This window comes from Peromyscus californicus, unplaced genomic scaffold, assembly GCF_007827085.1.
Source record: "Peromyscus californicus insignis strain IS unplaced genomic scaffold, ASM782708v3 Scaffold_4__1_contigs__length_199733344, whole genome shotgun sequence".
In the NCBI taxonomy this organism is placed as follows: Eukaryota; Metazoa; Chordata; class Mammalia; order Rodentia; family Cricetidae; genus Peromyscus; species Peromyscus californicus.
This window is the reverse complement of record NW_026294562.1, coordinates 199,035,034-199,045,481: the sequence shown is the minus strand read 5'-3', so window position 1 is coordinate 199,045,481 and position 10,448 is coordinate 199,035,034. Positions and strand designations below refer to the sequence as shown.

Sequence of the window (10,448 nt, the reverse complement as noted above, 5' to 3'; positions counted from 1 at the left end):
AAAATTTCTCTTTTAAATAGTTTCCTTTAAAATATTTGATATGTTAAGTGACTTACCAAGTCCTCGTAGAACAATACCAATCCGAGGGAATTTCAAAACAGCCTCCTAGTGTCCGAGGTATGAATCCAGAGAGAGAGAGAGAGAGAGAGAGAGAGAGAGAGAGAGAGAACACGCAAGAACCGTAGCCACAAGTTCTGCCTAAGAACTTGAATCCAGCCACGTGTTCCCGCTTGAGCCTAGTCAAGCCTTGGCTCTGGCTACCTTAAGCTCCAACCACGTGCGTTGGCTTTACAGGCAGGGGCCCTGTTCGGCAGGGCAGGCCTGAATTGTCTGTAGCACCGGCTTTAAGCAAGTAGCTCAAAGTTAGTCTGGCCTGAGGCCAAGCCGACCTGGGCCCAGGCTAGGGAGCCGGCCGCCCTGGCGGAAAATGGGACCTGCCGGCAGCCCTGGCGGAAACGGACCTGCCGGCCGCCCTGGCGGGAGACCGGACCTGCCGCCAAGCCAAGTTAAGCGGTTTTTAATGGATTCTTGTCACGTTGGGCGCCAAATGTAGATGTAACCAACGGTCTTATAAAATAAGAAACACAGAGCCAATTCAGAGAAGAAAGCCAAGAGGTCAGAGCTAAGAGCCTCACCCTTCCTGATTCAGGGATCCTCTCCAGCCAAGAGAGCTCTCCGAAAAGGACCTACTTCCTGTGTGTCTGTCTTTAAAGTCTTCCTGTTCTGCCTTGTCATTGGTTGTAAACCCAAACATGTGACTGCCTCGTCACTGCCTGAATGTACCGCCCTCCAGGTCCTTAAAGGCGTGCGCCACCGCCGCCATGCACTTGCTATGACTCTAATAGCTCTGACCCCCAGACAACTTTATTTATTAACATACAATTAAAATCACATTTCAGTACAAGTAAAATACCACCACATGTATGTTTAGTGGTTTAATTATTATGTGATGAGGGAACTTTTTGGGGGGTCTAGTCTATTTGGTGTTCTATAAGCTTCTTGTATCTTCATAGGCATTTCCTTCTTTAAGTTGGGAAAGTTTTCTTCCATGATTTTGTTGAATACATTTTTCTGTGCCTTTGAGTTAGTATTCTTCTCCTTCTTCTATCCCTGTCATTCTTAGGTTTGACCTTTTCATGATGTACCAGATTTCCTGGATATTTTGTTTTGTGACATTTTTGGCTTTGGTCCTTTCTTTGACAAATGAATCTATTTCTTCTATTATTATCCTCTATGCCAGAGATTCTCTCTTCCATCTCTTATATTTTGTTGATTATGCTTGCATCTGTAGTTCCTGTTCATTTACTCAGTTTTTCTATTTCCAGCATTCCCTGTGTTTGTGTCTTCTTCATTGTTTCTATTTCCCTTTTTAGGTCTTGAACTGTTTCCCTCACAAATTTAATTGCTTTTTCATGGTTTTCTTGGCTTTCTTTAAGGGATGTATTGATTTTTTTTTCCTATTTTTTGTTTATCTTTTCCTCAATTTCTTTAAGAGAACTTCTCATTTCCTCTTTAAAGACCTCTATCATCTTCATAAAGTTATTTTTAAGGTTACTTTCTTCTGCTTCTTCTATGTTGTGATGTTCAGGTCTTGCTGTTGTAGAAGGGCTAGGTTCTGGTGATGCCATATTGCTTTTTATGTTATTTCATGTATTTTTGCACTGGTGTCTGCCTACCCATCTCTTCCTCCAATAGGTACAAGAGGTGCCTGTTTCTGAGCGAGCTCTCTTGTTCTAATTTGTGCTAGCTGTGTTGGTGTCTCAGGTAGCTGCTCTTGGTCTAATGAGAGCTGGCAGATTCTTTGTCTCAGGGAGCCACTCTTGGTCCAATGAATGCTGGTAAATTCTGTGTCTCAGGAAGCCACCAGAGTCACCGGAGGGTGGGTAGGTTTTGGGTAGGGCATAGATCTTGTAGATTGCATGGTCCGATAGGGGGTTTTGATAGGAGAGCCTGCCCACAGGAGTCTTCCTTGCTGGCCAGCAACTGGGGCAGTGACAGGTGGGGGTTCCAACAAAAATAACTTTAAATATGTATTGATATACAAAAATATCTTAAACAAGAGTAGAAATATATATATACAGTATAACAGAAATAAACTTACATTTGTATCAATAAATAAAAATCCTTGCCAATGTAAAATATTTTAGACTATTGGTTGTTTAAAAGTAGATTCAACAGTCCGTTCTTTACCCCATCATTTCTATACTATATCCCTCTTTTTCCCTTCAGAAAGAGATCTCTGAATCTAATCTCTTTTGTTTAGCTTTCTCCCTGACCATAACAAGTAACAATTTGTAACCTCCAACTCAAATGATGATAAACATCCATATCACACTGAATGACCACAACCACCCACCCTACCTCTTGGGTATATGGGCATTGTGTTCTCTAGACTGCTTCCTGTTGTCTTGGGGTGCTGACATCTTTAAGGGACCCTGAAAAAAATTAAGATAATGGTCAAGTCCTGGGAAAGCTAGCTGTTTTCTAGTCCCAGTACAGCAGGAAAATGTAGGGCTTGTCTTAAGTCTGACTGGAATAGTCTGTGACCATCTCAGTCAGCAGTCTTTGAAGCTGTTCTGGATGTAGAACTCTAAGGAATCTGTAACAGAGGTACTCTGGGAGACTGGATCCTCTGGGTCACCCATTTTCATTGGTGTTGTGGTCCTCTTCCTCTGAAAATGCATAAACTTTCAAAAATATATATCTGCATTAACACAAGTATGGAATATACAATGTGCACAAGTCAATTAAAGATGTTTTTTGTTCTATGTTTGAAAAGGTTAAAGACATCTCTCAAATTTATAAGTTCATTTGGCCTGCATAACCAAACTGTAATATAAATCTCTATCCATGCCATATGAAAGAATGGCATGTGATAATTAGTCATGAGGACTCTGTAGCTAACAATATTCATCATACATCATCTTGTCTCCAAGCTGTTCCTGTGTAGAGAGATCAGCTTACCCATCACCTATCCTGTAGTCTTTCTTGGTTCCTCCCCTATGTCTATAGCCAAGATACTGAAGAGGTCTTCCCAAGTCAAATCTGATCTCTATTAACCTGGAAGGAATCCACAGCTTTTCTTTTCCTATGGAAACAAAAGCATAACCTCTTCCCAAACATAATACATTTTATTTGACTTCCATTTTTAAGTTGAGACATTTTTAAAATATATAGGTTGGTTTAATTCAGCAGTCCCTTCCACAATCCAATGTCTCTTGGCAGCTGTTGTGTGTTTATTAGCATTCAAAAAATTCAAAATTAATAAAGTATCATATAAGGTCCAAACTTCCTGTGTTATAAAATTTTTCACCCTTACATGGCTTTTTTTGGATTACTTTGCTTCTCTTTTTAAAGATTTTACCTTATTATTTCTGCACTAGTTTTTATGACTGTCTACCCTTTAGCCTACTCATATTGATAAATGCACTGTAACCTGTTTAGAGGCATTTTCTGTCTGAACCTGCTTCACTGCATATCTGTAACCTTTTCTGTCTGCATGAGAAAAATTCAAGCCATGCCCAGCTTAGCTCATAGAATGCTGATGACTTAAGTCTGCAAGCAGCGGCTGGGAGATGCCTCTCTATACCACAGTTGTATGAAAGACTGTGGGACTAGGAAGCCATGTTTGGCTCCATTTTCGTGTGTTTGTAATCTTTTTTTTTCTTATGCTGTCTCAGGTCTTACGTGGAAATATGTGCCCCCATGTTGGATGTCATTTGTAGTTGGACTTTTTCCTTGGGACCATTGGTTCCACAATAACATGGACACATTATTAATTATGAGAGCTCATCCAATAGCTTAGACTTATTTCTAACTAGCTCTTCTAACTTAAATTAACCTATTTTAATTAATTTACTTTCTGCCTCATGGCTTTATTACCTTATCTTCGTATTGCCCATCCTGCTTGCTCTGTGTCTCTTGGTTACTCTCTTCTTTTCCTCAGCACCTTCTCTGCCCTGAAAATCCTTCCTAGCTATTGGTCATTCAACTTTTTATTAAGCCAATTAGAGTGACACATCTTCACAGTGTACAAAAGGATTATTCCATAACACTGGCTGTCCAAAGAAAGACCTGTTACACTCATAGAATGTTTCCTATGATCAGTTGACTGAAGAAGAGAAGATTAGAGCCTGGTTTACTGATGCTGCTGTATGTTATGCAGGCACTACCCAGAAGTAGAAAGCTATAGACTTTCAACCCATTTCTGAGACAACCCTGAAAGATACTGGTAAAGGGAAATCTTCAAAGTGGGTAGAACTTTAGGTACTACATGTGGTAATACAGTTTGTTTGGAAAGAGAAATGGCCAGATGTGCAACTGTTCACTGATTCATGGCTTATAGCCAATGGATTCACTGGATGGTCAGGGACATGGAAAGAGCATGATTGGAAAATTGGTGAGAAAGACATCGAGGGAACAAGTATGTGGATAGATCTGTCCAAATGGGCAAAGGATGTGAAGATACTTGTGTTCCATGTAAATGCTGACCAAAGGTACTTCAAGTGAGGAGGAGTTAATAAAAAAGTAGATAGGATGACCCATTCTGTAGACAGTCAGCCTCTTTCTCCAGCCATTCCTGTCATTGCCCAATGGGCCCATGAACAAAGTGGCCATGGTGGCAGAGATGGGGGCTATGCCTGGGCTCCCCAACATAGATTTCTACACACCGAGGCTGACTTGGCTACACCTGCTGCTGAGTGCCAAAACCTCCAACAACAGAGACGAACACTGAGCCCCAGATATGGCACCATTCCCCAGGATGACCAACCAGCAAGTTGGTGGCAGGTTGTCTACACTGGACCACTTCCTTTGTGGAAAAGACAATGCTTTGCCCTGGAGTAGATACTGGTTATGGATTAGCCTTTCCTACACATAGTGTTTCTGCCAAAACTACTTATGGACTTATAGAATGCCTTATCCATTGAAACGGTATTCCATACAGTATTGCTTCTGACCAGGGAATTCAATTCATAATCAGAGCAGTGTGACTATGGGCCCATGATTATGGAATCCACTAGCCTTACAATTTTCCCCACAATCCTGAAGCAGCTGGCTCAATAGAAAGATGGAATGACCTTTTGTGGACACAGTTACAGTGCCAACTAGGTGTCAGCAGCATAGAGGGCTTGAGCAGGGTACTCCAGAAGCCAGTACATGCTTTGAATCAACATCCAATATATGGTATTGTTTCTCCCATAGCCAGGATCCACAGGTCCAGGAACTAAGAGGTGGAAAGGGGATAGTTCCTCTCCCCATCACCCCTAGTGACCCACTAGGAAAGTTTTTTCTTCCTATTCCCACAACTCCAAGTTCTACTGTCCTAGAAGTTTTGGTTCTGGAGCGGGGAGTGCCCCTGCTAGGAGTCATAACAAACATTCCATTGAACTGGAAATTCAGACTTCCCCTTAGTCACTTTGGGCTTTTAACTCTCTTAACCCAACAGGCTAAGAACAGAACAACAAACAGTGTTAGGAGGGATGATATATGTAGATTATCATGTAGAAATTGAATTGCCTCTCCACACTGAGATAAGGATTATGTCTGGAATACAGGTGATCTTTAGGGCATCTCTTGATGCCACCATGTCCTATGATTAAAGTCAATGGAAGCTACTACAGCCTAATCTAGGCAGGATGACAAAGTTCACAGACCCATGAGGAATGAAGATATGAATACTACATAAGAAGAGCCAAGACCTGTTGAAGTTACTTGAAGAGAGTAGAGGAAATACATGTGGGTAGTAGAGAAAGGTAGATATAAATACCATGTAAGGTCATGTGACCAGTTGCAGAAATGAGGACAACAGACACGAGTGCTTTTGTTGTATTTTGTTAAGAATGTATTTGTACTGCACTGCCACCCAGGGTAATGGTGATATCCAGGCCCAGCTGGTGCTGAGGACCCTGTCTGGGTTCATTGTCCTACCACAACTGGGGTCTGTGTTGAGGTCCAAGGTCCATGTTGCCACCAAAGGTTACAGGAAAGCCTGGAGTTGGGCCACAACCAACTGGTGTCTGGGGGCCATATTGCCAGAAAAACCATCCTGTTCTGAGTGGCCTGTGCTTCCACCAGAATCAGGATGTCATCTGGGCCCAAGCTGATGCCAAGGGCCATGTCTGGGTCCATGATCCTGTTGCAGCTGTGGTCTGTATTGATGTATGTGGTCCGAGTCACCTCAGGGGGCCATAGGGACCATGAGTGATAAAATCAGAGGGTCATGCTGAGCCAGCCGCATCATTCACTGGCCCTGGGATAGCTGGTCCTGCACCTTGCTGAACACTGCAACAAGAAAGCTGGTCCCAACCCTCATGGAAGAGCTGTCCCTGGCACTTGGGAGAGATGGTGCCACCACTCAACAGGGGTGAGGGAGAATTGACCATGACAACATTGACATAGGGAGGACTGTCCAGCTCAACTACCACTCAGGCCCACAGCCTAGTCCTTGCCTTGGTCTACCTTAACATCTACCTCTGGATGCTCATGAAGGGGTGGGTTCTGTGGAATGATACCCACAGGATTTCTATGAATCCAGGCAGCCAAGAGATATCTGAGGGGAGTTTAGGTGAGGATTTAGTGATATTGGTGTACCAGAAACCAGAGGCCTTGAACCTATGACACATTGCAATGAACATTTGCATGTATGGCTGATTTAACAAAAGGGTATACTATGTGACACATCATGGTTCTCAATGCCACCAGAACAAATGAAGAGGTGTTGGAGAGTCAGAAAAGATGGAGGATCGAAGAGAAATTTTGTTTTTGGTTTTGTTTTCTTTTTTGTTTGCTTGCTTATTTTGTTTTGTGCTGAAGACCTGCTTCAGCAGAGGGGTTCAGGTCCCAAAGAGGATGTGTGGAGTTGGGGGAGGAAACAGGACAGGATCTGAGGGTGAATCAGGATGGCTGACAGGAGAATTTAATTGAAAAAAAAAAAAAAAAAAGAATACACCGAGGGCATGTGAGCTGGAGTGTGGCTTGAAATCAGGGTTTGAGTAACCTTGACCTTGGCAATAGGTACCAGTCATATGTTAGTTAAATGGCCACAAGTTCCTTTTGCCAGAGATAAGGAGGATGATTGCTTTAGCAAACAGAAACTTTCCTCAAGCACTGGAGAGAATGAAGACCCTTATCCAAATGCCTTACTTGCGGACCAGATACCATAGTACAATTTCTCAGTCTTGGTATATGGGTATGCTCCCCTCATAATGCTCCCAAAAGGGAAGATCCTGATGCCTAACTCTTTCCCCATTAAACTGAACCATTCTGATTTCCCTATATTTATGAACTGAACTCTTGTCCTAAATGGCCTCAGGCTCTGAATCTGAATTGTAGACATTTCTCCTTGGGATCAGGTGTGTCTAGTAAATCTCTAACTTTCCTATTCTTGATATAATTAGGAGGGCACAATGGGATTCATGGTTCCATGATGGCAAGGATTTTTTTTCCCAAAGAATTATTATTTTGTTTAGAGAGGCTACCATTGTATACATTTTCATTCTTTACCAAAGGCCACACAAAATTTCCCAAAGAAAAAGATATTAATATTGAGAATCATTAAAAATAAAATTTAAAAGGTACTGCAGAAGTGTGGTCAGCAATGTTGAAATGATGGAACTTTGTCAGGCAGTAATAGTTGCCATGTGATCCACACCAGTTTTGTTTTGTTTTGATTTTTTTTTTAATTTTATTTTTGCAGGATGCTGTAAGGGTGAAGGGAGGATATGGAGGGACTGGGAGTTGAGCAGAATTTGGATGCATGATGTGAAATTACCAAAGATTCAATAAAGAAATTATGTTAAATTAAAAAAAAAACACAATTAAAAGTGTTCCTCCATGGCTTCTTGTTCAGTACCTACCTCCAGGTTCCTACTCTGAGTCCTTCAATAATGGACTGTGATAATGTGAAGTGTAAGCCAAATAAACCCTTTCCTTCCAAAAAAGAATGTACTTGTACAGATATTTGTGTTTTCTTTCAATTTCCTTATTATATGTTGTAATATCAATGAAAAGAATACTAATAGGCTGTCCCCCAAGGGACATTGCCACCTATTTGAAATTTATAAAGCATTTGCAGTTGTTCAATGGATAGTTATATCATGTTAGGCTTAATTATGACCTGGTTAAATATATAATGCATTTGTGATTGTCTACATGATAGTTATGTTTAGGCATTGTTATGACCAGGTTATTGTTTTCATTTGGAAGTTAATTATGACAGAAGGAGGTGTGATTGTGTGTCAAGTTGACAAGGGATGGACTGTGATGACTATTCTTGGTTGTCAACTTGACTGTATCTGAAATGAACTATAATCCAGAAATGGAGAGCAGAGTTGTGATCCTGATCTTGAGGCAGAAAGACAACTTGCCTCTAATCTAGATCTTAAAATTGGATGATGAGATGACATACGCCTTTAATCCAGACCTTGAGCCAGGAAGGCACATCTTTAATCTGGGCTATACCTTCTACTGGAAACCTATGTAAAGACATAGAAGAAGGAAGATTTAGTTCATTTTTCGCCTGTCTGCCCTCCCCTCGTCAGCATATCCATTTCTTAACTGGCATGGGAGCCTACTTTTTTAGGATTCCAGCATATGAAGACCAGCTGAGATACTCAGCCTCCTGGGACTGAGCAACTACTAGATTCTTGGACTTTCCGTTCACAGCTAACCATTATTGGATGGCCACCTCTATGTTATTCCAATAAGTTCCCATAGATAGATAGATGCTCATTCCATAAGTTTTGTGACTCAAGAGAGACCTGACTAATATAAGTGGGACACGGAAGTCTCCCACTATCAATGTGTGGGAGTCAAACTGTGATTTAAGCTATAGTAGTGTTTCTTTTACAAACTTGGATAAACTTGTGTTTAGTGTATAGATGTTAAGAATTGCAATGCACCATTGGTGGATTGTTCCTTTGATGGGTATGTAGTATTCATCCTTAGCTATCCATATTCATTTTATTCTAAAGTCAATTTTGTCAGATATTAAAGTTGTTAAACCAGCTAAAGTCCATTGCTGCTTAGGTCCATTTTCTTGAAATATCATTGTCTACTCTTTTACCCTTTAACCACTGATGTTAAGGTGTATTTTTTGGATGCAGCAGAAGGATAGATGCTGTTTTCATATCCATTCTGTTAGTCAATGTACTTTTACTGGGAATTTAAACCATTGATGTTGAGAAATATGAATAAGCAGTATTTGTTGATTTCTATTATTTTGGTGGTTCTGTTGCTGTTGGTGGTGGTAGTAGCAGTGTGTGTGTGTGTGTGTGTGTGTGTGTGTGTGTGTGTGTGTGTGTGTATGTGTGTGTGTGTGTGTGTGTGTGTGTGTGTGTGTGTGTGTGTGTGTGTGTGTTTCCCCTCATTAGATTTGCTGGTCTGGGATTTTTTTACTCCCCATGTTTTCTTGGGTGTAGTTGATGTCCCTAGGTTGGAATTTTCCCTCTAGCACTTGTTCCAGGCCTAGATTTGGAGATAGATACTGCTATCTATCTGGTTTTTATCATGGACTGTCTTGTTTTTTCCCTCTGTGGGGATTGAATGCTTTACATGGTGTTGTAGTCTGGGTTGGGATCTATGGTCTCTTAGAATCTTTAGCACATCTGCACCAACACATCTGGCTTTTAGAGTCTGTATTGAGAAGTCAGGTGTAATTCTAATAGGTCTGCCTTTATATATGTCTTTTTTCCTTTCCTTCTTAATATTCCTTTTTATTAACTTCAGTGTTTTTATTATTATGTGCCAAAGGGGAATTTCTTTTCTGGCCCAATTTATTTTGTGTTCTGTATGCTTCTTTTACCTTGACAGACATCTCCTTCTTTGGGGAAGGAAAATTTTCTTCTATGATTTTGTTGAAAATATTTTTTTGCACCTTTGAGCTGGGAGTCTTCTCCTTGCTCAATTCCTATTATTCTCCGATTTGGTCTTTCCATAGTATTCCAGATTCCTTGTTTTTTTGTTTGTTTGTTTGTTTTTAGATTTAACATTTTCTTCGACTAATGTATCCATTTCTTCTGTAGTGTCTTCAATGTCTGTGTTTCTTTCTTCTATCCCTTGTTTTCTGTTGATGAGGCTTCTCTCTGTGGTTCCTGTATGAGTTCCTAAATTTCTCACTTGCAACTGTCCTTCAGGTTTGGTTGTCTTTATTGATTCTACTTCCACTTTTAGGTCTTGAACTGTTTTATTCATTTCTTTCTACTGTTTGTGTTCTCATAGATTTCTTTAAAATATTTATTCATTTCCTCTTTAAGGACCTCTATCCTCTTCATAAAGGCTGTTTTAAGGTCTTGTCCTTGTGCTTTAGCTCTGTTGGAGTACTCTGGGCCTGTTGTTGGTAGGGTTGCTAAGCTCTAGTGGATACATATTGGCATAGCTATCATCATTGTGTTTTTATGCTGGCATCTAGACATCTGCAGTTGGGAAAATTAAAATTCTAGGTGCTGATA

The 10,448-nt window shown here is 40.7% G+C and overlaps 1 long non-coding RNA gene across 1 annotated transcript; it reads right to left on the bottom strand.

Moving 5' to 3' along the window:
• Positions 1-846: 846 nt before the first annotated feature.
• On the bottom strand, positions 847-9,285 carry LOC128094450 (uncharacterized). The gene is made up of 2 exons (XR_008212967.1): positions 2,362-9,285; positions 847-1,983 (listed from the first exon to the last, which is right to left on the bottom strand). It is a non-coding gene; the product is annotated as an uncharacterized LOC128094450 (long non-coding RNA).
• Between the last annotated feature and the right edge of the window lie 1,163 nt (positions 9,286-10,448).